The sequence below is a fragment of the Macaca nemestrina genome, chromosome X, assembly GCF_043159975.1.
Source record: "Macaca nemestrina isolate mMacNem1 chromosome X, mMacNem.hap1, whole genome shotgun sequence".
Classification (NCBI taxonomy): domain Eukaryota; kingdom Metazoa; phylum Chordata; class Mammalia; order Primates; family Cercopithecidae; genus Macaca; species Macaca nemestrina.
Window position 1 is genome coordinate 2,342,405 of NC_092145.1, and position 27,915 is coordinate 2,370,319.

The window sequence follows — 27,915 nt, forward strand, 5'->3', positions numbered from 1 at the left end:
CCACATAGCCGAAGGCCACTGGGCACCTCCCTGCCTCTGCTCAGGAAAAGGGGCTCCGAAGCTGTCCCTGCACTAGGCCCCCTGGGGGCCCTGCTCCCTGCAGCCGGAGGTTCCCTGAGCAGTGTCTCCACCCTTCCCCTAAGCCCCGGATGGACAGCTTTCGTCCTGGGAGCACAGGCCTGCTGAGGGATCCTTGCTGCGGGCTAAGTGCTCCTGGCCAGGGCCCAGGGTCTCTGAAGAAAAGAAATCCCTGAGCTCTGGTTTCTCAGGGGCTGAGGGGGCTCCTAACTCATGCTCAGCTCCCAGCAGCCAGGGCTGGGTGGGCAAGGCTGGGACATGGGAGCGCTGAGCCCTCAGTATATGAAGGGGACACTGGCATCTGGTAAATGCAGATTCCTAAGGTCTCTGTCCTCCAGATCAGGACGCTTCAACTCATTGAACCTCCTTTTTCAACTAGATGCACATGTGGGAAAGGCCTCTGCCCCCAGGATCCCGCAGCCAGCTGGGTCAGCTGAGCCAGCCCAAGGCAGAGGAGGGCCGCCCCCACTCTCCTTCTACCTCCTTCAGACCATGTAGCTCCACAGTTAGCCCTGGGGCGAGGTGCCGCCTTGGCCCCTGCCCTGCCGTGAAGGTGGCCCACAGCCCCCTTTGGCCTGGTCTTCTCCCACTGGCTCAGTCCTCTGGGGGACTCTCTTGCCTCCCATGGACACCTTGGCTTCACCCTGGACCTCCCTGCTGGGCCTCTGGGGACCTGCTGCTGACCTGTCCCCAGGAGGGAGCTGCCTCTGGCCTGGCAGGTGCCCCCAGCACAGCGGGCAGGACCACAGCTGTGGGACAGCGCCTGCTCCCCTGTGCCCCGGATACCTCGCCTGCCCCTCGTGGACCAGCCTGGGACAAGAGGAGAATGGGAGACCGGAGCTGGGGAGCAGCCAGGCCAGCCAGACTGGGAGGGGGTGGCGAGGACCCAGGGAGGAGAGGGGATCTCCCCACTCCCAGACCCCCACTCTTCCTCCCCAGCCCCTCCTCACCCACCTTCACACTCCAGCTCTTTCTCCTCCCTTGGCTCTGCCAGGGGCTGTCTCACTCCCTGGACTTTTGACCTGCCGGGCAGTGGCCGCTTTGCAAGTGGCTTCTGGGCCATTGCCCGGAGGGGTGGCGTGAGAAGATCGACCATGAGGAAGAGATATGGCTCCAGGGCAGTGAGTGGAAGGCTCTTTCCCCCAGGTACCCCATCTACCCTTCAAAGAGGGGAGGGTACACCAGTCATGCCACAGCAACAGTTGTTCATTTCAGAGGCTGCCCAGACCACTCTCTGCTCCCTGCAGGAAATACTGGACCTGTTCATATATTCATTCATTCATTCAACACATATTGAAGCACCTGTGCTGGTGATAGAAGAGTGGACTCGACCAAATGGCTGTCCCCATGACTTTGACAACCTAGCTGGGGAGCTGGAAGGTTACCTGAATGAAGGTCAGCTTATTCCAAGCCAGGGTGCACCTGGGCCCAGGCATCCTCTGAGCCCCTCAGCATGAGCATGGCTGTGGCAGGTTCCTGACTCACCAACCTCTTGTCCTGTGGCACCTGGGGGGTCCTGGGTGGCAGTGCCTGTGCAGCCATGAGACCTCCCCGGGGCCCAGAAACCGTGGCTACTGGGCTTCATGGTGAGCCCGGGCTCCCTAGGCCTGTGAGGCGTTGGGGTTCTGGCCAGCCTGCAGCCTTCAGTGGGGTGGGTCTGCACAACGGAACCTCTGGCCTATGGTCTGCAGGCTCCACGTCTCCATCATGGCCTTCCCTTCCCTCCTTCCTTGCAGTTAACCTACATTTGGTGTCTCCTGGCTTTGCCCTTTGTTTCTCCTGCTCACGGTGCCAGCCTCTGAGAACAGGCTTCTGGGCCATCCCAGTCCCTCCTGCCCCTCCCCCTTACTTGAAGCCAGAGGTCATGGAGCTGAAGCACCAGGCCCTGGAGGAGGGTCATGGGAGACAGAGGGAACTGTCTAAAGGGGGTGAGGGAGAAGGGAGTGACACCTGGTTGGGGTGGGTGACTGTCAAGTGGGACCAGGCTTTCCAGAAGTCTGGCTAGGAGGCGCGGTCCTGTGAGCAAGAGGGTGTAGCTGGAGGGGGCTCCAGTCTGCCTGTCCCTCCCCAACCTTGGCTGTGTCCCCAGCTTTCCTCTCAGTGGCCCAGCCCGGCCTGGTGTTCGCAGTCGGTGAGTTCCTCCTGAGCCAGTTGTGACAGGGACCTGTTCTTCAGGACAGGGGGTGTTCCATGTGGCTTGGTTCTGTGGGGTCCAGTCTGCCCAGCCAGTGGCCCTGGGGCTTGACTTGTTGGCGGCCCTTGATCCATGGCACCCACCACTCATGTGCTTCAAGGGGCTTTTTCTCACCGAACGAGTGTCCCATGGTTGCCATAAGAAATGACCATGGGCCCTGGGGCTTCAAACAGCAGCAATCGATTCCCTCACGCTCCGGAAGCCAGAAGTGTGAGATCTAGGCGTGCGCAGGGCCGAGTCTCTGGGGGGATCCTTCCTGCTTCTTCCAGCTCCTGGGGGCTCCAGGCTTCCTTGGCTCATGGCTGCATCACCCCAATTTCCACCTCCATCTCCACATGGCCTTCTCCTCTCTGTCTCTCCTGTGTCTCAGAAGGATGCCTGTCATGAGATTTGGCACCCCCTGCCCCCCATCATGTAGACTGAGCTTATCTCGAGAGCCTGACTGTCATCACATCTGCAGATACCCTCTTTCCTAACAGGGTCCCACTCACAGGCTCCAGAACGTGGACACACCTTTTGAGGACCAGCACACCCCGACAGGCACCCCATTTCTGAGGACAGCAGCACGTGGATGCTGACAGGGCAGCTGCTCTCTGCTGAAGTGTGACAGGGCTAAGCCCTGCAGTGGGGGCCCCTCCCTCCTCCTGGCCCAGCCGCCAAAGCCACACGCTCTGTCACCCTTGCCTGCTCTGGCTCTGGAGAGCTGAGGGCCCTTCTGGGGGCCCGGATGTGTCTGTGGCTGAGCTCGGGTACAGGTTGATGCCTAGGGTGCCCCTGTTTGTGAATGAGAGGAGTGGGCGTTGGAGAGGCCAAGTCCTTGACCTAACCTAGCCAGAGGGGAGAGGCCAGTGTCTTTGCAGAGGGGCTGACCTCAGGAGACAGCAAACACAGGGGCAAGGACAGGCCATCTGGAAGGCTGGCAGGAAGCAGAGTGGTGGGGGCGGCGGGTCCAGTGGTGTCGGGGAGCGCTGGGGCCCGAAGGATGTGGGGGCAGGAGTGTGCCAAGACAAGGGTCCGCCCACGTCTTGGGGGCCTCCTCGAAGGCTTCCATGAGTCCCATCCCCCAAACCTTTGCTGTTCTACCCCTTCCTATCCCCATGCTTGGAAATTATGCGGCCACATAAATGCCGCTCATGGTGGGGCCATGCAAGCTGCATTTTGTTTTCCCAGGAGTTAATCATTGTCCTTTGGGTTTGCTGTTTGCATGTATCACGAACTCAACCCTAGACCCCATCCATGTGTGGAAATGTTCTCTCAAGATGTCCAAACACAGCCGGCGTTCGAGTGATTTCATCTTGCAGAAACCCTTTCACAGCAGAGCCTCTAACCTCCCCAGGCTGTCTGCCTTGCCCCTGCCCCTGGGCAAAGCTGGCATCCTGGGTCTCCCTCTGCCCTTCCCCCCTCCTATGTTGCAGCCCTCAGTTTATGGTCACTTTTCCTTTAAAAATAATGTACTGCTTGTATAAAGTTAAAAACACACATTAAGAAAGAGCTAGACGGGATCTCAGTAGCCTTGACTGTTCCGCGTGACCTTGAGTAGTCATCTCCCCTTGCGGGATCTTGCTCGCATTATCTCTGGAAGGACAGAGTTGGACTGCAGTTATTCACGAATGCTTCACTTATTCAACAGACACTTGTTTAGTGGTGACTCTTAAGAAAATGGTTTATCATGGAAAAGTTCAAACATAAACAAAGAGAGAGTTCATGAAACCCTGTGGATCCATCAACTGGCATCAATAGTTTGCCCATATTTTTCATTTATACTTTTCTTTTTTTCTGCTGGAATATTTTTTAACTTGTTCTTTTTAAACCGTTAGATTCACGAGGACTTCGGTGAGAAGTGCCTGGGAAGCTGTGGCCCCTCCCCACAGGTCCCTCTGACACTGGCTACTTGAACACCCGAGGCACGACCGGAACCCGGACGTGATGTCCATGCTCAGGTGTCTCCTGTGTGCGTGCACTCGTGTATGTACATCTCTATGCAACATCATCACTGTGTACATTCATGTAACACTCAGTGCAATCAAATTACAGAACGGTTTCCTCACCACAAAACCCCCTGTGCTACCCCTTTATAGATAAGTGTTTTTGTAAGAAACTGCCAACTGTTTTCCCGAGTGGCTGCCCAGTTTGTCATATCCACCAGCAATGGGTGAGCGCTGGTTTCTCCACACCCACTCCGACATCTGCTGTGGTTTAGTTCAGCCATGGGATAGGTGTGTGATGGCACTGCACGGTGGTTTTGATTTGCGTCTCCCTAATGGCTGGTGATGCTGAGCCCCTTTTCATGTACCTCTTGACGACGGTAAGACTGATCAGGAGATTCAAGTGGTGTCAGCCTGATCTGGCCTTTATAGAATTCTCTAGTATCCCTTTGCCCAGTGTTTTTAGCACCTAGATCCATTATTTAGGGTTGAAAATGGTGATTTTTCGATTCTATAATTATTCCGGCATTTCCTAGTTGGAATTCTGTAACAGAAGAGCTTTCCTTCATTGACTGGTCACCATAAAAAACAGGTGAGGCGGAATACTATGCAGCCATAAAAAAGGATGAGTTCGTGTCCTTTGTAGGGACATGGATGCAGCTGGAAACCATCATTCTCAGCAAACTATCACAAGAACAGAAAACCAAATACCACATGTTCTCACTCATAGGTGGGAATTGAACAATGAGATCACTTGGACACAGGAAGGGGAGCATCACACACCAGGTCCTATTGTGGGGAGGGAGTAGGGGGGAGGGATAGCATTAGGAGATATACCTAATGTAAATGACGAGTTAATGGGTGCAGCACACCAACACGGCACATGTATACATATGTAACAAACCTGCATGTGGTGCACACGTACCCTAGAACTTAAAGTATAATAAAAACACACACACACACACAAAAAAAAAACAGGCGAGGCAGGAAAAGCCAGATAGCCATGTGAGTGTTCTTTCTATACATCACCCTTCAGAGTCACAGGCCAGTCCCCAACAATTTCTGCAGGTGACCCATTGTTAAGAATATTCTGACTCTGGGCTGGGTGCAGTGGCTCATGCCTGTGATCCCAGCACTTTGGGAGGCCGAGGCGGGCAGATCATTTGAGGTCAGGAGTTCGAGACCAGCCTGACCAACGTGGTGAAACCCCGTCTCCATTAAAAATACAAAAAAAATTAGCCAGGCATGGTGGTGCATGCCTATAGTCCCAGCTACTTGGGAGGCTGAGGCAGGAGAATTGCTTGAACCTGGGAGGTGGAGGTTGCAGTGAGCCGAGATCACACCACTGTACTCCAGCCTGGGTGACAGAACAAGACTTTGTCAAAAAACGAAACAAAACAAAACAAAACACAACACAACAAAACAAAAGAAAACAAAGAATCCGTATTCTGACTCTGGCATATGTCACATGCTTTATTCCATGGCCATCCTTCCTCCTCTTGGTGCTGTTGGCCAGTGGGGGTGCCTTGGAGGGGGCTTCCATGTCCCTTGCTGCAGTCCCAGCAGGATGTCCTGGTCTCATCTTCTCCACTCTCCACTCCAGACCTGCATATACACATCACTCCAAGGAACCCCAGGTCCTTTTAGGGGGAAATGTATTCAGAGAGACCACACTTAGGCATTACTGAATACCATTTCAGATTTCTTTGCAATTTTTTTCATCCTTATCCCATTAGGGGCAGGGCACAGTGGCTCATGCCTGTAATCTTCGCACTTTGGGAGGCCAAGGCAGAAGGATCACTTGAGCCCGGGAGTTCAAGACCAGCCTGGGCAACAGAGTGAGACCCCCATCTCTATAAAAATTTTTAAAAAATTAGCTGGGTGTGGTGGTGTGCACCTGTAGTCCCAGCTACTCAGAAGGCTGAGGTAAGAGGGTCACTTGAGCCCAGGAGGTCAAGGCTACAGTGAGCTGTAATCATACCACTGCACTCCAGGCTGGGTGACAAAGCAAGACCGTGTTTCAAAAAAACCACATGTATCCCGCCAGGTGTGGACAATACAAATACTGCTTTTTCCGTCTTTTCTTTTCTTTTCTTTCTTTTTCTTTTCTTTCTTTTTTCTTTTTTTTTCTGAGACAGAGTCTTGCTCTGTCGCCCAGGCTAGAGTGCAGTGGTGCAATCTTGGTTCACTGCAACTTCTGCCTCCCAGGTTCAGGCAATTTTCCTGTCTCAGTGTCCTGAGTAAATGGGATTACAGGCGTGCACCACCACGCCCAGCTAGTTCTTGTATTTTTAGTAGAGATGGGGTTTCACCATGTTGGTCAGGTTGGTTTTGAACTCCTGACCTCAGGTGATCTGCCCGCCTCGGCCTCCCAAAGTGCTGGGAGTACAGGTGTGAGCCACCGCGTCCAGTCAACCAAAATACTGTGTTTTCAAGACACTTGAAATACTTCTACATATGATTATGCCGCCAACTTTTATATTGTTTGGTTCATCTATTTCTGTTTGTTTTGATTCTTAGGGATGGCAGTGATCTTTCTTTCCGATTTTTTATATTATGGAAAACATTTTTCATTAAACAACGTATGTGCATTCATATCCCCACATTTTTATACAAAAAAATGGCATATTGTTGTGTGCTTCACTGTTGGGTGTATCTTGGTATGCTGGGGGCGCCCCGGGCAGCATGCTGACTCTAGCTGCATAGTATTCCAACACGCAGGTCAGCCCCAGCTTGTTCAAACAAGCCCAGCTGATGGATGGTGGCGTCGTTTCCAGTACTTTGCTATTACAAATAATCACCTATTCTTGTTAGGTCTCTAGGACTCCTTCCCTTCCTCCCTCTCCCCCATTCATATGCATATATATATGGTTTGTCATCTGTGTACCCGAATCTCATCCTAACTGATAGAAGAGAGAACCAAACAGATGTGGTCTTGTTATTATCAAGTGGGGGGACAGTCATTTAATGACACACGTAATAAGTAAATGTGTAATTATTATTGCAAAAATATCTATGAAAGAAAAATACGAGGCCACCTCCTCAACAAGAAACCGAGAGAGAGAGACAGACAGAGATTCATCTTTGGTGAATGTATCCAGATTTTCGCAATGAGAAAACCAAGAAAGAAGTTGTTTTTATGTGAGCATGCATGTCAGTTTTGTGACATTTCAAAAGGTAAAAACTGATTTCTGGGCCGGGCGCGGTGGCTCACGCCTGTAATCCCAGCACTTTGGGAGGCCGAGGCGGGCGGATCACAAGGTCAGGAGATCGAGACCACGGTGAAACCCCGTCTCTACTAAAAATACAAAAAATTAGCCGGGCGCGGTTGTGGGCGCCTGTAGTCCCAGCTACTCGGGAGGCTGAGGCAGGAGAATGGCGTGAACCCGGGAGGCGGAGCTTGCAGTGAGCCGAGATCGCGCCACCGCACTCCAGCCTGGGCGACAGAGCGAGACTCCGTCTCAAAAAAAAAAAAAAAAAAAAAAAAAAAAAACTGATTTCTGTTTTCATTACAATTATAAACTAGGTGCTCTGCATGACCCTTCTGATGAAAACAACTAAATATGCTAAAGAAAAGAAAATATTTTAAAATCATCTCTCTGTTTTTTGAGACAGAGTCTGGCTCCGTTGCTCAGAGTGGAGTGCAGTGGCATGATCTTGCCTCACTGCAGCCTTGACCTCCTGGGCTCAAGCCATTCTCCCACCTCAGCCTTCTGAGTAGCTGAGACTACAGGTGCCACCACGCCTGGCTAATTGTTTTATAGAGACGGGGGTTTCACTCTGTTGCCTAGGCTGGTCTCGAACTCCTGGGCTCAAGTGATCCTCCTGCCTCGGCCTCCAAAAGTGCTGGGATTATAGGCATGAGCCACCGTGCCTGGCCTTAAAATCATTTTTTTTAATGCACCAGTGATATGGCAAAGAAGTAAGGAATTCCCAGAGTCCAAAAATTAAGTCAAAGCAGGAACTCCTAGAGGTAACCAGAACAGTGAGGCTAACTGTCACCCTTGGGCATTTGCAGACCCTGGTGACTTTGGGCTTCAGTTTTCATGGCCTCATGGATTGTGGGGACAGAAGACAAGGCCCAAGACTTGCAAAATGAGAAGTCTAAAAGGAACCACCCCCCTTACCACCATCTGCATGACGGTGGGACCATAAAAGGTGTTATCATCATCGTCAGGATGAACTGGAAATATCGACCACTACCTCTTCATCACCAGGCCTCAAGGAGAATTGCTCATTTCCAAGCCTGGCATGAGGGGGAGGGGAAAATACCTCCTCTTGAGTATTTGTACTCACAAGCCAGCACCACGTGGCTTTGCAGCTGGAATTTACAACACCCAGATAGGCCATAAACTCCTCAAACTGAGAATTTAGTTTAAATACTTCTGGGCAAGGTGTGGTGGCTCATGCCTGTAATCCCTCCACTTTGGGAGGCCAAGATGGGAGGATCACTAGAGCTCAGGAGTTCGAGACCAGCCTATAGACAGACCCCCATCTCTACAAAAAAAAAAAAAAAAATAGCTGGGTATAGTGGCATCTGTAGTCCCAGCTACTCAGGAGACTGAGGCAGGAGGATCGCTTGAGCTCAGGAGTTGGAGGTCGCAATGAGCCATGATCACAACATTGCATTCCAGCCTGGGTGACAGAGTGAGACCCTGTCTCAAAAAAAAAAAAAAGGTTCTGGGTTAGAGTGCCCCGGAAAACTGTCAGAAGGCAATGCAAATCCTCTCTGGAGGGAACCACCTTCAACCAGGTCTCAAGGCATTCCCACTGTGAGATCTGAGAAGGAAAAATATCCAGTCAAAAAATCCAAACACATGAGTAAAAAAGGAAACCACTCCATGGGTAAGTGCCAGCAGAGCACAGCTCCCACAGCCAAAGCTGGGATCATCAGCTACAGAGCATAACGTCAGCGTGTTTAATACATTGAGAGAAATCGAAGAGGGGGTTGAAAATATCAAAAAGGCAGTGTTCTATGAAACAACCAAGGACATTTGAAAATGGACCAAATTATACTTTTAAAAGTGGAAAATAAGGTAATTGAATTTAAGAATTCAGTGAAGGACTTCCACTTGTGATCATGATAAAATAGTGAATTGGTGCCTCCCTCCTACTGAGGGCAATTAAAAAAACTGGAAAAATATGAAAGTCATCTGCTTGAAGGCATCATAGAGCAAAAAGAGGATGAAGAACTTCCAGGGCAGGATGCTAGGGAGGCAAGGCCAGTGTTTGCAGCTGCTCACACCCTGAGCGTGATTGGAGATTGAGAACGAGGGGAGTACGAACTGTCCAGGGCTTTTGATGGCTCCTGGGGCTAGCAGGACAGGCACAGGAACCAGGACCTGCTCATGGAGCACCCTGGTGCATCTCTCTCATTTTGGAGGGGACCCTATAGGGCTGTTCCCTAGGAGTAAAGGTGATCCAGCAATAGAAAGAGTCTCCTAGTACTTTAGCTAGCTTTTTAGCCTCTCAATACCAGAAACTGGATTAGGGCAACTAATCTTAGATTGCTGGCATCCTCAGAAGCTGGGACAGTCAAGTGGCATCTTCTCTGCAGGAAGGTGACATCGCCCTAGTCCTTAAGCTATCACTATAAAAATGTCTGCAATTGAAATGTTCAGCAAACAATAAAAATAACTAGGCATATGAAGAGTGAAGGCAATATGAATGGAAGCAGCAGAAGTAGACCCATAGTGGAATTATCAAATACAAACTTTAGGACAACCTACGGGAATCAAGACTGCATGGTATTGACATAAGAAAAGGCTCACAGATCAATGGAGTAGAATTGAGAGGCCAGAAATAAACCCACACATCAATGGTCAATTGATTTTTGCCTGGCGCACCAAGACCATTCAATGGGAGAAAAAATCATCTCTTTAATAAATGGTGCTAGGGAAACAAAATGTCTACATGCCAAAGAATGAAGCTGAACTCCAACCTCACACCATACAGAAACACTCACTCAAAATGTATTAAAGACTCAAATGCGAGCCCCAAAACTATGAAACTCTTAGAAGAAAACGTAGGTGTAAATCTTCATGACCTCAGATCAGGCAATAATTTCTTAAACGTGATACCCAAAGTCCAAGTGACAAAAGATAAAATAGATAAATTGGGCTTCATCAAAATTGAATAGTTCTGCACTGCAAATATTACTAAAAAGAAAGTTAAAAGAAAACTTGCAGAATGAGATAGAAAATTTGCAAATTATATATCAGATAAGGGACTTGTATCTAGAATATATCAAGAACCTCACAAAACCCCACAATAAAAAGACAAATGACCCAATTTTTAAAGTGAGTGAAAGATTTGAATAGATATTTCTCCAAATAAGATATAGGAGAGGCGAATGAGCACATGAAAAGATGTTCAACATCACCAGTCGTTAGAGAAATGCAAATCAAAGCCACATGAGATACCACTTCACACTAAGATGGCTCTATTCAAAAGGACGGACACCAACAAGTGTTTCCCAGGCACGGTGGCTCATACCTGCAATCCTAGACTTTGGGAGGCCAAGGTGGGCAGATCCCTGAGCCCAGGAGCTCAAGACCAGCCTGGGCAAATGGTGAAACCCCATTTCTACAAAAAAATACAAGAAAATTTAGCCAGGTGTGGTGGTGCATGCCTGTGGTCCCAGCTACTGTGGAGACTGAGGCGGGAGGATCACGAGCCCAGGAGGTGGAAGCTGCAGTGAGCCATGATCGTGCCACTGCACTCCACCCTGGGTAATACGTGAGACCCCATCTCTACAAAAAGTTAAAAAAATTCAGCCAGGCATGTAGTTGTGCACCTGTGGTCCCAGCTACTGGGGAGGCTGAGGTGGGAGGGTTGCTTGAGCCTGGGAGGTTGTCACTGCAGTGAGCTGTGATCATGCCACTGCACTCCAGCCTGGGTGACAGAGCAAGATTCTGTCTCAAAAAAAAAAAAAAATACTATAATCTACAGACCTTAGAGTTTGTTAATTGTGCCAATAATATCTTTTCTATAAAGTTCTTTCCAGAAAAGGAGCACCTGTGATCACACGTTCTATGCAGTTGACCTAGCCCTTTAGTCTCCTTAAGTCTGGACCAGCTCTTTGTTCTTTGTGGCTTTTGACAGTTTTCAGGAGCAAATGGGCCAGTGATTTTGCAGCACTTCTGTGTGTTGGGGCTTGGCTGATGTTTCTTCATGATTCCATCCAGGTTTTGCACTTTCCATGGCAATAGCTCAGAAGTGCTGCGTCCCTCTCTGTGTATGGCATCAGGAGGCCATGATGCCAGTCCCCTTGTCCCATTGCTGATGATGATCACTTTGATCATGTGGTTAAGGTGGCATCTTCCAGGTGTCTCTGCTGTCCAGTTCCCACGAGTTTTTTCATTCATTGATTATTTTTTGCTTGAAACTCATTACTACAATAGTTGCCAAATGGCGATTTCCTATTTCCATCATTCCTTCTTCATTTATTATTTGGCTTTGTTCTGTGAGAAAGAGCTTCTCTTCTCCCCCTTTACATCATGTGTTGCTTGATGATGGGGCTATGTTCTGAGAAGAGTGTTGTTAGGCGATTACATCATTGTTCGAGCATCCTAGAGTGCACATACGCAAACCTAGATGGTGTAGCTTACTGTACTCCCAGGCTATATGGTATGGCCTATTGCTCCTGGGCTACAAACCTGTACAGCACGATAATGTAGGCAACTGTAACACAGTGGTAAGTATCTGTGTATCTAAACCTAGAAAAGGTCCAGTCAAAATGCAGTATTATAGGCTGGGCATAGTGGCTCACACCTGTAGCCTCAGCACTTTGGGAGGCTGAGGCGGGAGGATCACTTGATCCTAGAGGTTCAAGAACAGCCTGACCAACATAATGAGACTCCATCTCTACAAAAAAGTTTAAAAAATAGCCAGGCGTGGTGGCAGGTGCCAGCTACTAGGGAGGCTGATGTGGGAGGATTGGTGGAGCCTGGGAGGTCTAGGCTGCAGTGAGCTGAGGTCATGCCACTGCACTCCAGTCTGGGCAACAGAGCGAGACCCCATCTCAAAAAAAAAATGCAGTATAATAATCTTGTGGGACCACTGTCATATGTGCAGTTTGTTTTTGACCAAAATGTCATTATTCAGTGTACAACTATACTTATTTCTTTTTATCAGTGTGGACTTGGGGGTTTCTTACTTTCTGGAAGAACAGGGTATTCTAGGCTCATCTTGACTTTCCCTGGTCTCCTATTCTGGAATCAGCCATTTCTCCTAGGATCCCTGATTCATTTTGAGTGGATAATGGCACTTAGAAGCTTACTGGGAAATTACACACACATAGAGAATACATACATATATGCAGATACATATATGTATATATATGTATATACAGTCCCACATTTGTCTATGTATCTATCTACCATGAGTTCATACTGACCCATCCAATTTCAACCCAACAGCACCAGGTCCATTTTAGTCTTCCTCCTACTTCTTGGTTGGTAAATTCTTTCCCTCTTGCTGAGAAAGTTGGCTCCCATTATCCACAATATATTTATGTGTTTGCTCAGTCCTAGAATGCTTGGAAAGTAGTTTCAGAATCATCAACTCTTGTCTCTGCAAAGAAGAAAACTACTATGTAGATTTCCAGGTTTGTCTAGAGTCCTTTTTGTCTTTCCCTTGAGGACATAGAGTCCCATACCGCGTTCAGGCTGCTTGCTGAGTTTTTTTCTCTTTCAAGGTGATTGTGTTGTTGTTTGATATATGGTTTGCTTCACTTGTTTCCGTTTGTATTTCCTGTGAGGATCTATTTCCCCATCCTTGTGACTTGATCTGTTTTAGGTACTTTGAAGTTCAAATGCTCTTTGTCTTCTGATTATGCTGAGGACATGAGTTTTGGGTAGTTTTATTTGTGCTTGCTTTTTAAAAATGATTTTGGTTTGGAAGCTCTGTTGAGAGTTCCAGATTTACGGGGCTGCCATTACCTTGGATATCCAGGATTTTCTGAAAAATCAAGGTTTTGAGCATGCCAGTTCTTCCCAATTTAAGTTTTAGATTGAACGTAATTGTAATCTAAATGCCATTTGTAAATGGAGCTTGACAAGGTGGTTCTTACATCTATATGGAAGAACAAATGGCATAGCTAAGACACTCATAGAGAAGGAGGGGGTGGGTGGAGTTGCCTCAGCAGATTCTAAAAATTATTATAAAGGTGCCATATTTAAGATAGTGCGGGCCGGGCACAGTGGCTCATGCCTGAAATCCCAGAACTTTGCGAGGCTGAGGCAGGAGGATCACTTGAGCCCAGGAGCTTGAGACTAGCCTGGGCAACACACGGTGAGACCCTGTGTCTACAAAACTTACAAAAAATTGGCGGAGCATGGTGGTGGGCGCCTGTAGTCCCAGCTACTCGGGGGACTAAGGTGGGAGGATCACCTGAGCCCGGGAGGTCGAGGCTGTGGTGAACTGAGATCACACCACTGCACTCTAGCTTGGGTGACAGAGTGACACCCTGTCTCAAAACAAACAAACAAACAACAACAAAAACAAAAACCTTAATGTATGACAAAGTTGGCATTGCTGGCCAGTGAGGGAAGGAGATGTTCAATAAATTATGCTGGTTATCCATATGGAAAATAAGGTCTGACAACATCAAGTGTTGGCAAGGCTGTGAAACCGCTAGAAAGCTTGTACGCTACAGGGGGGGCGTATGGATCGGTACAACCACTTGAGGAAACAATTTGTCATTGCCCAGCAAAGTTGCAAGTGTACATTTCTGGTGGCCCATGGATTTTCCCCTGGATATACCCACTAGTGAAACTTGTGCTGGGCATCAGGACTCTGGTAACAGCCCAAAAAGTGGAAACAATTCCCCCATCCACCAAGCAGGTGATACAGAGATCAGTTGTAGTTTAATCCCATGACAGAACAGAATGCTTGCGGGAAAAATGGATTATGGCTCTTAGTCTCGTGAATACCACATTCAGTGGAAAGGCAGGTTATAGAATAATACAGACAGTATGAATCCATTTATATAAAATTCAAAACAGGCAAAGCTAAAAAATATATCGTTTGGGGATGCAAAGGTGGTGAAACTGTAAAGAAACACACGAGTGGTAAATGTAAAATTCAAGAAGGTGGTCACCTCTGAAGTGGGGGTGGGGGACATGGGGCGAAGAGAAGGGTCACTCAAGGTCCTTCAAAGGGAACGTTACCTTTCTTCTAAGCTGGTGGTGAGTACACAGAAGTTCGCTGTATTGTTTTTTACACTTACACATATTTTGTAAATGTCCTTTTGTGTCTACTCAGTGTCTACTAGACCATTTTAAAAGGTGAGAGTTCTGCTGAATTCCATATGGAGAGGCACCGTAATTCTTTCGTGGCTAACAAACCTCAAAAGTCTTCATTAGGCCCTGGTGACCCCTCCAGGTAACGGACGAGGGGAGAAATTGGGTCCCAGGACTGGCTCTGACCCCTGCCATCTCCGGTCACAACAGCTGGTACTCACTGGTGGGGCTGTGCCTGTGGCTAAAATGTCAAAGTACCTCTGCACCCGTTGGTAAACTGCAGCTGACCCTGAACCAGTCTCTCCTTTGGGAACCCCCTCGGCCCCTGCTCCTCCTGATCCGGAACTAGTGGCTCATTCTGGACACAGCAGTGGCCCTTGGAGAACCTGCATCAGCCCCTCAGCAGCCTCTATACCTGGGCTATCCTGGTGTTAAGTGCTGGAAAATTCACACTGCGCCCTTGGGGTCCCAGCACCCACACTTTGGGAGGAGAGAAGACTTCAGGTGACGTCCACCCACCGGCTTTGTGTGCAGCCCTGTCCACCCACAGCCAGTTTGCCTCATGGCTAGGTCACCTCCAAGCCTGAATTTGGAATTCAAATGAAGGAGTTTATTTTTACCTTTTATTCCACAGCGGCTGTAGCTTAATCAGTTCTCTAAGGATCAATTGTTCTGATTTTAAGAAATCAAACACTTTGAAACCAATTCACTGAAGGCCCTTCTGTCTCTGCGAAAGGATTGCTTGTCAGTTGGGTTAGGGGCTGCTTCCTCTCCTGGGGGCTTTTTCTTCACCTTTCTTCTAAAGTAGATGGTCTAGCTACCGAAGCCTTTCGCACAGGGTTGCCCATTTGCCCTTGGGCTGGTGTTGCCCCCTCTGGCTCCAGGCAATTGCTCCCTGTGCCCGCAGCTGTCGTGCCCGGCTCTGTGAGGGAAGAGAGCAGCGAGGCAGTGCGGCCCTGCACTTGGCTGCACTGTGTGTTTAACTATGTCTAATGCACAAAGAAAAACTGCATCAGGACACACAAAATCAGTCCAAAATATGTTTTGTTTTTTCTTTTTTCCTTAGACGAAGTCTCGCTCTGTCACCCAGGCTGGAGTGCAGTGGCACGATCTCAGCTCACTGCAACCTCCACCTCCCGGGTTCAATCAATTCTCCTGCCTCAGCCTCCTGAGTAGCTAGGATTACAGGCATGCCCAACTGCGCCCGGCTAGTTTTTTGTATTTTTGGTAGAGTTGGGGTTTCACCATGTTGGCCAGGCTGCTCTCGAACTCCTGACCTCGAGATCACCCCGCCTTGGCCTCCCAGAGTGCTGGGATTAGAGGCGTGAGCCACTGCGCCCAGCCAGTCCAAAATATCTTAATAAGGTATGCTTATTTCTAGGAAAAAATAATCTTAGGAAAAGGTCTTTATCCAAAAGGACAAGAATTCTCTTGGTTGCCTCAGCTCAGGGGACAGGCCTGAGTAGAGAAAACAGAAAGGACAAGGACAAGATGTCCCAAAGGGGTAAGTGCCCTCCTGGCTCGTCTTGGCCTCTGACCCCGGCAAGAATCACACTTCCCTCAGGAGAGCAGCCTCACTCACTCCCACAGAAGCCCGGTGCGGAAACAGGCTGCCCTTAGGGGAATGCTTTGTTTTTAAACCATAAAATGCCAAAATGTTGGGAGAAAATAAGGCCCTGCCAGTGCTGTGGACACAGCCCGCAGTCCCCGGAGGCTGTGGGGAGAGCTGGGTATGTCCCCCTGGGGATGGGGGGCATGCCGTATTCCTGAGCAGACACCTGCCTGTCTGCCCGCCGAGGTTTCTGAAGGCAGGACATTTGCTGAACCTGGCAGGACTGAAGGCACTCTTACCCTAGCTGCCTTCTGCTCCGGGGGCACAAGGTGTGGGAGCCAGAGGTCTGAGGGGGTCCCGTAGGCACTGGTGGGGCCCAGAGAGGACAGGGCTTCCCAATCCCAAAGGGTCTTTAGCCTTAGCAACCAGGGGGCTGAGTCCGCCCTCGGAAAAGGGCGATCCCATTGGCAGGCATCAAAAAGTCCAGGCAAAGATGGGGCCCCTCTCACCCCCTCACCTTGGCACAAGTTCTGCCTGCCTCGGCCTGGGGGGGTGGAGGGTGGGAAGGGAGGGAAGGGAGGTCAGGCCACCTCCTCTCCATTCCAGTCCATTCCAGCCCCAAGGATGGGGAGGGGAGGCCCATGGGATGTGAGTCTGGGCTGAATTTTAATAACTGAAAAGGACCAGAAAAGTTAATGATCGGGGTGGGGGAGGTGCCAGAACACAGTGACTGGCGTAAACAAGCCCTGTCATGAGTTCCACCAACAGGAATGGTCTGGAATGGCCGGCACAGCCCCAGGAAGTGCTGGAGGGGCTGCAGGCCCAGGTGTGATCACCCCACTAGGCTGTGTTGCCCAAGCTGGGGTCAGGCCTCCAGGGCGCCTCCTCACCCTGTCCCCTCCAGATGGGGCAGAGCAGGGAGCAGCTGAGCAAGGACAGGCATTTGAGGACAAGTGGGCAGCACAGACATTTCCCACTCACTGAGGCTAGGAGGTTGGGCGGGGAGCACCCTGGGGTGAACAGAAAGCACTGGGCTGTGAGGGAGTCCTTGAGCAGACTGGGTCCAACAGGAAGCCTGCAGCTGTGGAACCCTGAGCTCAGCCCTGCTAGTGATTTTCTAGGCTCTGTTGTGCTGTGCCAGCTCCGAACCTGCCAGGAAGCCACCCCTTGCTCTTTCTCTGGCCAGAAGAGAAGAAGGCTCTTCAGTCCTGATGGCCTAGGTCCAGCGCCCAGGCCAAGGGCGCCCCTGCAGACAGGTGCTGACGCTAACATTTGTCCATCCGGCCCACGTAGCCGCCCTCCGATGTCTTTAGATCCGTGGCCTTTTCTCCGTGGCGGGCGGGTCTCCGGGGCAGTCTGTCCCCTTCCTCGCGTGGCGGCCTGCTGCACACCAGCGGCGGCAGCATCCCGTCGCGGCAAATGGCTGCCGCGCAACAGGCTGCCTGGTGGTTGAGCGGAAACCATGGCAACGGGAAGCAGGGAGGATATTCCCGTCACCCTCTGGAAAGGGCAGCCTATTTCTGGGACCCGAGCCCAGTTCTTCACTAGTTGTGTATTTTGCTGTGAATTTCGATGCCGGAGACACGGCGTGGAGGGTGCGGGGCTGAGGTGGGGAGGGGCAGTAACCGCCCCCAGCCCCAACCCCGGGCCCGGAGGAGGAGACCCAGTTCCGGGCTCAGCCCCACCGGATCAGACCCCTCTCCAGCCACACCAGGGGAGGGCGGGCGCTTTGGGGGGCACTGGGGCAGGGCCTGCTTCCCAGTCCCCAACAGAGGGGACCTTTTGGAACCCCTTGTCCGGGGACTGCCTGGGGCTCCCAGCAGCAGGGGGGTGGGGTGGGGGTGGCGAGCCTAGCTCGCGGGACTCAGCGTCAAGCGAGGCCCCGCCGTGCGTGCACACGGGCTCGCGCATCTCCCCGCACGCGCACGCTGGAGCAGGGTGGCTTTTGATGTAGACGGCTCTGCCCCCTAGCGGCAGCTGTGATCAGCATGCGGGGCTCCTTCCAGGGAGGGCTTTGGAGAGGAAGGAGAAGGGGTCCAGGGAGAGAATCGCAGGCTGAGCTTGGGGTGGAAGATCCCAGGAGGGGCTCACGGCGGCCCGCTGCCCCGGCAGCTCCTTTTCACCCGCCACCCTCGTCCTGGGTGACCTCAGTCCCTCTTATGGCTGTCCAGACCTTTCCCCTAGGGGACAATCCCCAGGAAGACATAGGCCCCTCAAACTCCACGTGTCACAATGGAGCGCGTCTTCTTCCCACACCCGTCCCTCATCTCGGAGACTGGCACCTTCACGCACCCGGTTGGCCCAAACTTGGGAAAGCTCCTTGATATCTCCTCTTCCTCCTCCCCAACATCCACCTCCTCACTGATCCTGGGGATTCTCCAGCCCAAATAGCTTTGAAATAATCAACTTCTGGTAGGCAGAATTTCGGCCCCCATGACCTTCATTCCCGTGTCACTCCCGTGAGTATGTTACATTACATGGCCAAAGGGACTTTGCAGATGTGATTCGGGCTACTCATCGGTTGACCTTAACATAGGGAGAAGAGCTCATACAAGCAGAGCTTCACTGGCCGAGGCCAGAAGCCGAAGTCAGAAAGATGCAGAGATGATGGGAAGAGCTCTTGGCATCATTGATGGCTGGAAAGTGAAAGGAGGGCCTAGCTCCAGGGAACTGAATTCTGCCAACACCTGAATGAGCCCAGTTCATCTGACACCTTTTTTTGTTGGCTTGTCTTTATTTTGAGTTATGATAGATTCACAGGAAGTTCTAAAGACAGTGCAGGGAGGTCCCATGTACCCTTCACCCTGTTTCCCGATTTAAAGTATACATGCCAGGCATGGTGCCTCATGCCTGTAATCCCAGCACTTTGAGAGGCCATGATGGGTGGATCACTTGAGTCCAGGAGTTCGAGACCAGCCTGGACAACATGGCAAACTCTGCCTTTACAAAAAATTTTAAAGTGTACAATGCAGTACTTTAAAAAATATTCATAGAGTTAAGTAACCATCACCACGATCTCATTCCAGAACGTTTTTATCACCCCCACCAGAAGCCCTGTATCACCTAAGCACTAACTCCTCATTCTCCTCTCCCCCTAAGTCCTGGCAACCATTTGTCTTCCTTTCTATGGATTTGCCTGTTCCAATCTGGCATAGAAATGGACTCATATAATTTTGTGGCCTTTTGTGTCTGGCTTCTTTGGCTTGGCATAATGTTTCCAAGGTTCACCAACACTGCAGCATGGACCAGTGTTTCATTGCTTTTGGGGGCTGAATAATGTTCATTGCCTGGATATGCCACATTTTGTTTATTCATCTATTGATGGACATTTGAGTTGTTTCTGCTTTTTGGCTATTACGAATAAATCTGCTATGAACATTCGTGCAAATTATCTGGTGTGGGCATATACTTTCACTTCTCTTGGCTGTCCAGCTAGGAGTGGAATTGCTAGGTCACATGGTTACTCTATGTTTAACCTTTGGAGGAACTGCCAGACTAGTTTCCCAAATGGCTATAACCATTGAACATCTTAGTAGCAATGTATGAGGGTTCTGATTTCTCCATATCCTCTCCAAACAGACACTTGTTATTTTCCATTTTAATTTTATTAGTCATCCTAACAGGTGTGAATTGTATCTTATTCGAGTTTTTTTTTTCTTTTTTTTTTTTCTTTTTTGAGACAGACTCTCACTCTGTCGCCCAGGCTGGAGCGCAGTGGCACGATCTCAGCTCACTGCAACCTCTGCCTCCTGGGTTCAAGCGAGTCTCCTGCTTCAGCCTCCTGAATAGCTAGGATTACAGGCACCTACCACCATGTCCAGCTAATTTTTGTATTTTTAGGAGACCCGGGGTTTCACCATGTTGGTCAGGCTGATGTTGAATGCCTGACCTAAGGTGATCCACCTGCCTCAGCCTCCCAAAGTTCTGGGATTATAGGCATGAGCCACTGCACCTGGCCTCATTCTAGTTTTGATTTGCGTTTTCTAGTGATCTGCATCACTAATGACTAGTGATGTTGACCATTTTTTCGTGTGCTCATGACACATTGTACATAGTCTTTTGAGAAATGTCCGTTTAGATCATTTGCCCAATTTTTTTTCTTTTCAAGCAAATGAATACTTTGATTAATACGGTAAGTTTAAAAAAAACATGGTAGGGTTTTGACCCCAAATATTTATCAGGTCTGCTACTCAAATGAACTTATAGCTGGACAATGTATGAACCTTGAAGATGCCTCTTCCACTCCAGTTTAGGGTCCAATGCACAATTCCACACTCTCATCCCCCAGCTCCTCAAGGGTCTTTGCAAATCTCTTTCATTTTATGCTAAGTCCCTGAAATGCATCAGGGTATTACATCAAGTTGTACAGAATATCAAGATCTCATCCTCTATTTTAGGTTCCATGTCAGATAAAGCTGAATTAGGTTGTCCAAACAAACTCACCAGACAGGTTATATCAGATAGTGTACCACATAAAATTTAAATTTTGAACAAAATATATATCTCCTCCTTTGGTCTCACACAGAAATTAAAGTCTTCAAATACAGATAATACTCTCCATTCTCCAGCTCTTCTCCAGATTCATGGGTCCAAGCCAGGTCAGCCCATCCACATTCCCAGTTGAAGTCTGGTCCTTTCTTCAGTAGTTGCTGTATGGAGTCATCTTCTAGAATTATTGCGGCTCCTTCAGCCCCTCCAGAGCTGGAGAACTCCAACTGTGAGGCTCATGTGTCACACACAGACCCAAAGTTCCATGGAGCTATCAGATCACACAAGAAAGAGCAAAGCACCTCAAACATCTAGAAATAACAACCAAAGCCTGGGAACAAATGTGACTGCTGCAAGAGCGTGGTCTAGGTCCTCATTCCTGTATGAGAGAGCATTTTCCAAACAAACTTACTTCCCCAGACAAAAACGCTAACAATCAAAACTCACTTTGAGTTCATCAACCACAGACCATAGCAGAGAACTGAGTGTGAGTGAGGACAGAGCGTGGACAGAGGAAAACAGAGAAAACCAAAGGCTCTCTGGTTTCAGCTTCTCCTGGGTGTCAGCCACGTGGACAGAGGAAAACAGAGAAAACCAAAGGCTCTCTGGTTTCAGCTTCTCCTGGGTGTCAGCCAATCTCCACCAGATGACCAGAATCCATTGACTGTAAACCACCAACCATGCTCTCAACTCGTTCATCTCTATCCTCCGGGCCAGCTCCACCAGCATCCCTGCCATCTTCACCATTTCCTTGGCCTTCTCCTCGGCCTTCTGGCACCTGTTGGCCACCCTGCCCTCCATTGCGTTGTCCGGGTTGTTGAGGTGGTTGAGGATGCTCCTCTGAAGCTTCCACCTGGGTTTTGATCTGGATGAGCATATTGCCCATCTTCCACAGCGTGCTCTGCTTCCACAGGTATGCTGGCCAGTGCTTGTCAGCGACGCGATGTCCTCTCGCATCTTATGGATGACTGGGAGCAGAAACTGCTCAAAATCCTCCTCCACCTCCAGCACCTCTACTTCCTTCGGTTCTGACAGCTCGACGACGTCCGGGGGCCGCATCTCTTCCTGCTGCCTCAGAACCGCAGTAGCAACGTGAGCAGAGCAGCGGTAAACAAAATCCCTTTACCTAATTTTAATCGGGCTATTTCTTTTTGTTATTGAGTTGCATTGGTTCTGTATATGATCTAGATACAAGTCAATTATTAGCTACTATGTAATTTGCAAATGGGTTCTGTTATTTTGTGGGTTGTCTTTTCACTTTCTTGATGGTGCCCTTTGAAGCACAACAGTTTTTCATTTTCCAATTTATTTTTGCTTTGCTTGTTTGATACTTTGGACATCCTTTCTAAGAAACCATTGCCTAAGCCAAGGTCATCAAGATTTACTCTTGCGTTTTCTTCCGAGAGTTTTATAGTTTTAGCTCTTACATTTAGATTTATGATCCATTTTGAGTTAATTTTTGTATATGGTCTGAGCTAGGGGTCCAAGTTCGTTCTTTGGCTTGTGGATGTCTAATTGTCCCAACACCTTTTGTTAAACAGACTATTCTCTCTGCCATTGATGTTGGTCTTGGCACCCTTGGCAAAAATCAGTTGACCACAGATGTAAGGGTTTATTTCTGAATTCTTAATTCTGTTCAATTGATCTATGAGTATCTTTGTGCTAGTACCACACAGACTTGAGTCCTGTAGCTTTGTGGTAAGTTTTGAAATTAGGAAATGTGAGTCTTGGAAAATTGGGAAAAGTAACTTCATTCTTTTTCAAGATTGTTTTGGCTATTCTGAGTTTCTTGCATTTTCACATACATTTTAGGGTCAGCTTGTCAATTTCTGCACAAAAGTCAGCTAGGACTGATTTTCTCTTTCTTTCTTTCTTTCTTTCTTTCTTTCTTTCTTTCTTTCTTTCTTTCTTTCTTTCTTTCTTTCTTTCTTAATTTAAGCCAACTGGGATTTTGATAAGGATTCCATTGAATTTGTAGATCAATTTAGAGAGTATTGTCATCTTGGTTGCCGGCAAAGCTCGAGTCCTGTCCTCTTGCTCTCCTCCACGGACAGTGTGAGCTTCACCACTTGTTCCACCTTCTCCACCAACTACCAGTCCCTGGGCTCTGTCCAGGTGCCCAGCTATGGTGCCTGGCTGGTCAGCAGTGTGGCTAGCATCTATGCAGGTGCTGGGGCCTCTGGTTCCCGGATCTCCATGTCCTGCTCCACCAGCTTCCAGGGCGGCATGGGGTCTGCGGCCTGGCCACAGGGATGGCCAGGGGTCTGACAAGAATGGGAGGCATTCAGAACAAGAAGGAGACCATGCAAAGTCTGAACGACCGCCTGGCCTCCTACCTGGGCAGAGTGAGGAGCCTGGAGACTGAGAACCAGAAGCTGGAGAGCAAAATCCGGAAGCACCTGGAGAAGAAGGGACCCCAGGACAGAGGCTGCAGCTATTACTTCAAGACCATGGAGGACCTGAGGGCTCAGATCTCTGCAAATACTGTGGAAAATACCCGTGTTGTTCTGCAGATCGACAGTGCCCGTCTTGCTGCTAATGACTTTAGAGTCAAGTATGAGACAGAGCTGGCCATGCGCCAGTCTGTGGAGAACGACATCCATGGGTTTTGCAAGGTCATTGATGACACCAATGTCACTTGGCTGCAGCTGGAGACAGAGATCGAGGCCCTCAAGGAGGAGCTGCTCTTCATGAAGAAGAATCACGAAGAGGAAGTAAAAGGCCTACAAACCCAGATTGCCAGCTCTGAGTTGACCGTGGAGGTAGATCCCCAAATCTCAGGACCTCGCCAAGATCATGGCAGACATCCGGGCCCAATATGACAAGCTGGCTTGGAAGAAACAAGAGGAACTGGACAAGTACTGGTCTCAGCAGATTGAGGATGCCACCAGAGTGGTCACCATGCAGTGACAGAGTGAGACTCCATCTCAAAAACAAACAAACAAACAAACAAACCCTCTGAACTCAGTGAATGGAACCTTATTTGGAAAAAGTGTCTGTGCAGATGTGCTTAAGTTAAGGATCTCGAGATGAGATCATCTGGATTAGGGCCCTAAATCCAATGACAGGTGTCCTTATAAGAGAAAAGAAGTCACAAACACAGAGGAGAAGGCCACGTGGATTCACAGAGAATAGAGCGGTGTCATCACAAGCCAAGGGACACCCAGATTCCCCAGGAACTGGGAGAGGCAAGAAGGAGCCTCCCCCAGAGCCTCCAGAGGAGGGAACAGGGTCCTGCAGACACCAGGATCTTAGGCTTCTGGCCTCCAGAGCTGCAAGAGAGCGCATTTCTGTTGTGTTACTTTGTTACGGCAGCCACAGGAAATGGGGTGGTGGGGGGGCGGGCCATGAACGGGAAACAAATACATCTTCACTTTGATGCTTTTGTACAAATACCCCCTAGGAAAATAACACATTTAGGGCCCCATTAATGCATGACAATTGAGTAACTCATAGACAGGCCTCACTCCTCTCTCCCTGATACCTTGACCTTTACCCTCCCTCCCTTCCTCAGCCACTTGCTCCTGATCCCCAGATCCTGTCAGCATGTTGTCATGGATAGAGTGGACCTGTGTGACATGTGAGGGACAGCGAGATCAAGGTCCCTGGAGACAGACTGTGGCATGGAGCCGGAGAGCTGAAGTGTCCTAGGGGGAGGATAGTAAAAGCATAATGTTGCTCTTTGGGGCAGGTGGAAACTTCTAGAGTTCTCTGTGTATGAGAATGGAACTGCAAATCATTTGCCAGTGACTTTCCTGCTTTGCTCCAGCGAGAGGGTCACAGTGGGACCAGTGGCTGTGAGTGGAGTCCCCATGGGGTTGCGGGACAGGAGCTTCCACAAGGTGCCTCCTGCTGCAGGAGCCTTCACCCACCTGAGCCAGGGAGCCAGCCGTTCATCACAGGAGGGGCTCAGGGGCTGCCTAGGAGACGGATTTCAGGCCAAGGTCTTTCCATCAGCTCCCACTCTGGCTGCTGTGCACCCCACAACGAGGATCCTCCATCTCCAACCATCGCAGTGGAGCCTTGTTTCAGAGGTGACCTCGCTGACCTCGTTGCAGGACTTTGAGGGTACACCCCACTCTGGTCCCCTCCCGCACCACCTCCTTGCTATCAGGAGTCGTCCCTGGGCTATCAGGAGTCCCGGGACAGCCCGGCCACCCACCCTCGCTGTGGCTGTCCTGCTGACACCCTGGGTTTCTCAGGTCCTTGCCTTCACTTGGCCCTTCTGAGAGCTTCCTGGCTCCGTAACGTTGCCCACTTCTTCCAGCTGCTCTGCCCTCCGACTTTCTTTGCTGGCCAGTCTCCCAGCTCTTCCGTGTGAAACCCTTCTCCCCATAAGAAGATTTTGTCCTCAGTGGCACGATTGCATGTGGTAGTTTTAAAAAATAATGGATTTACTCAGATATAATTCACGTACCATAAAATTCACCCATTTAAAGCATACAATTCAATGGCCTTTTAATGTATTCACAGAGTTGTGCCACCGTCACCACTATCTAATTCCAGAACAGCCTTGTCACCCCTGTCTCCATCAGCAGTCACTCCCTGTGATCTCTTCCTGGCCCTGGCACCCACTCATCTGGTTTTAGTCTCCCGCACATCTATTGCTGGGGTAGATTTTCCAGCCCTCATGCCCGACTGGCAGCACTTCTCCCTAGGTCCAACTTGGTCACACCCAAGATCCCGTGCGTGCTTAGAGATTGCTCAATTACTCTACTGAGCTCCTGGTTACTCGAGTCTCTGAAAAAGAAAATAATACCAGGCAGTAGATTCACCAAAAAGTCATCATCTGACCAGGCTTTGTGGCTCACACCTGTAATCTCAGCACTTTGGGAGGCCGAGGCAGGCGAATCACCTGAGGTCAGGAGTTCGAGACCAGCCTGGCCAACGTGGTGAAACCCCGTCTCTACTAAAAATACCAAAAATTAGCTGGGTGTGGTGGCGCACGTGGCCTGTAATGCCAGCTACTCAGGAGGCTGAGGCAGGAGTATCACTTGAACCCGGGAGGTGGAGGTTGCAGTGAGCCAAGATCATGCTACTGCACTCCAGCTTGGGCGGCAGAGCGAGATTCTGTCTCAATCAATCAATAAATAAAAAGATGAAGGGTGGGTAGGCAGTGGGGAGCGGGGAGGGAGAACAGAGATGGAGGCTGTGGATCTTGCCGATGGTGAGAGGGAGCTGGCTCGGATGGCACAGTGGATAAGTGACTATGGCAGGAGGTTCCCAGGCAGTGAGGAGTTTCTAAAGACAAGTAGTAGGCCTGGACTTTGATGAGGCTGCCAGGATGAAGACCTGGGCAGGTTAGGTGCTTTGGAAATTGCCTCGGCTTTTTGAAGACCACCCAGGCTTTCCCATGGCCCTGCCTGTGCACAGCCTCTCTTCTGGACCCCAAATGCCTCTTCCCTCTTTCTCTGCCTCATCCTTTGATCTTCAGACCGAGTCCTATTCCTTGAAATGAGTCACTCACTCTTTTCCATAATAGTGCTATTGTGAGGGAAAGGCTGTGATTTAATCAATGTATGGGCACATGGTGAGGATTAGCTAAGGAAGCGCTGGCAAATATTACAGAATCGTGTTTCTGATGGTGACTGGCAGCCCCAGGGCCAAGCCTGGGGTCGCGAACCAGGCTTCAGCCCTCGAGGAACTCACCATCTGAGCCAGGGGAGATGAGACGGGGTATGCCACATTTGGGACAATGGGGACAGGCTTGCCAGTGGGAGAGGAGGTGCTGCCTAAAGGTTTGCTGGCTCCAGTTGGTGGCTAGTGAATTATTCATTTATCAACCACTGCGCCGAGGTGACCCAGGGCTTTAAACTTCGCGTTCATTGAGTCATTCCCTCGGCTCACATTCCCAGGCACCTTTATACTAGCTGAGCTGGGACTCTTCTCAGCACATAAGGCCCAGAGCAGAAGGAGGAGTTCGAGCTGCGCCTAGAGGATGGGCGGGCCACCAGGGGCCAGAGGGAAGCACTGTATGATTTGGGGTGTTCGCATATGTGCATGTGTGTATGTGGGGGGAATGTGTGATGCATGTGTATGGGGGGGTGTGTGTAGTGTGCACAGACGTGGTGGTAGGGGAAGCTGAGAGGCAGCGGCCTGATTCTCCAAGGCCCATAGCTGCTTTAGGGAACATGGGCTTGAGCCTTCTAGATCTAGCTGTGGCTGGTCCAGCCCAGGGCACTGTCTGGAGGAACGCAGGACCTGGCCTCCACCAACGGGGCTGAGGCAAGGTGGGCCCTCTGGGCATTGCCCAGGTTTCAGCCTTGGGCTGGGGAGAGGGTGGGGCTGCTCACAGCTTGGGGACAGACACAGTGCTCAAGGTATGGCAGGTGTCAGCAGCACCGGGAGCTGGGGACCCTGAGTCAGTTCACACACGCACACATATGCACACACACGTGCACACCTGTGCACATAGACAAAAGCAAGCTGGGTGATGGAAGTGGAGCAGTAATTCCTTCACCAGGCAGAATATGTGCAGAGACGTTCAGCTGGGAGGCCGTAACCTTTAGGGGACCTGCCAAAGGTCTCTGCCATGAGGCAAAGTGGTGAGATCTGAGGCCGGTCAGTTGACAGGGTGACTCTGCAAGGACCAGCATGTGAGGCCAAGGCCCCACATTTTCTCCTGAGGGTGAAGGGACCCCGGAGGGTGCCAGGCAGGGCAGGACCTGTTGAGCCTCGCCGTTTAGAAAGCTGGCTCCGGCGGCTGCTATTGTGGGCTGAATGGCAGCCCCCAAAAGGTGTGTCCATGTCCTAATCCTTGTGACTGTAACCTTATTTAGAAGGACCTTTGCAAGATGTAATGAAGATAAGGATGTCAAGATGAGCTCCTCCTGGATTATCTAGGTGGGCCCTAATCCAGTGACAGATGTGCTTATAAGAGAAGAGAAGACAGGGAGAAGGCCATGTAAAGATGGAGGCAGAGATTGGAGTGATGGGGCCACAAGCCCAGGAAGAACTCAGGCTGCAGAAGCTGGAAGAGCAAGGAAGAACTGATCCTCTGCCAGAGCCTTTGAGGGAGCAAAGCCCTGGTGTCACCTCCATTTCAGGTGTCTGGCCTCCAGAATTGAGAGAGGATATACTTCTGGTGTTTTTAGCAACCCAATTTGTGGTCATTTGTTACAGTAGCCCCAGGAAACTAACCCAGCTGCGATGGAGAGGACTTGGGGAGCCTGGTGGAGGCAGGAGGTGCTGAGGAAGGAGACCCAGGCCGGACTGGGTGTGTGGGGTGGGGGTAAGAGGTGGAGACTTCCACATCATCCGGAGATCAAGGCGCCTGGGTAGAAGGGTTTAGGGAGTAGTAGCTGTTGCCTCTCCATATTGCCAGCTGTCTGAAATTGTAGCAATGATCTGAATGTATCAGAATGGCTCAAGTGACTGTCACTAGCTTGGGAGTCCTTTTGGGGTTCTATGTCCCTAAAGCCTGATGCGCCATTT

At 50.0% G+C, this 27,915-nt stretch overlaps 1 long non-coding RNA gene and 1 pseudogene across 1 annotated transcript; both read left to right on the forward strand.

Annotated features, from left to right (window-relative positions):
- Positions 1-237: 237 nt before the first annotated feature.
- Positions 238-15,463, forward strand: LOC105467333 (uncharacterized). The gene is made up of 3 exons (XR_978768.2): positions 238-1,224; positions 1,326-4,237; positions 14,464-15,463. It is a non-coding gene; the product is annotated as an uncharacterized lncRNA (long non-coding RNA).
- Positions 15,464-22,715: 7,252 nt separating this feature from the next.
- Positions 22,716-23,391, forward strand: LOC105467334 (keratin, type I cytoskeletal 18 pseudogene; annotated as a pseudogene).
- The last annotated feature ends 4,524 nt before the right edge of the window (positions 23,392-27,915 follow it).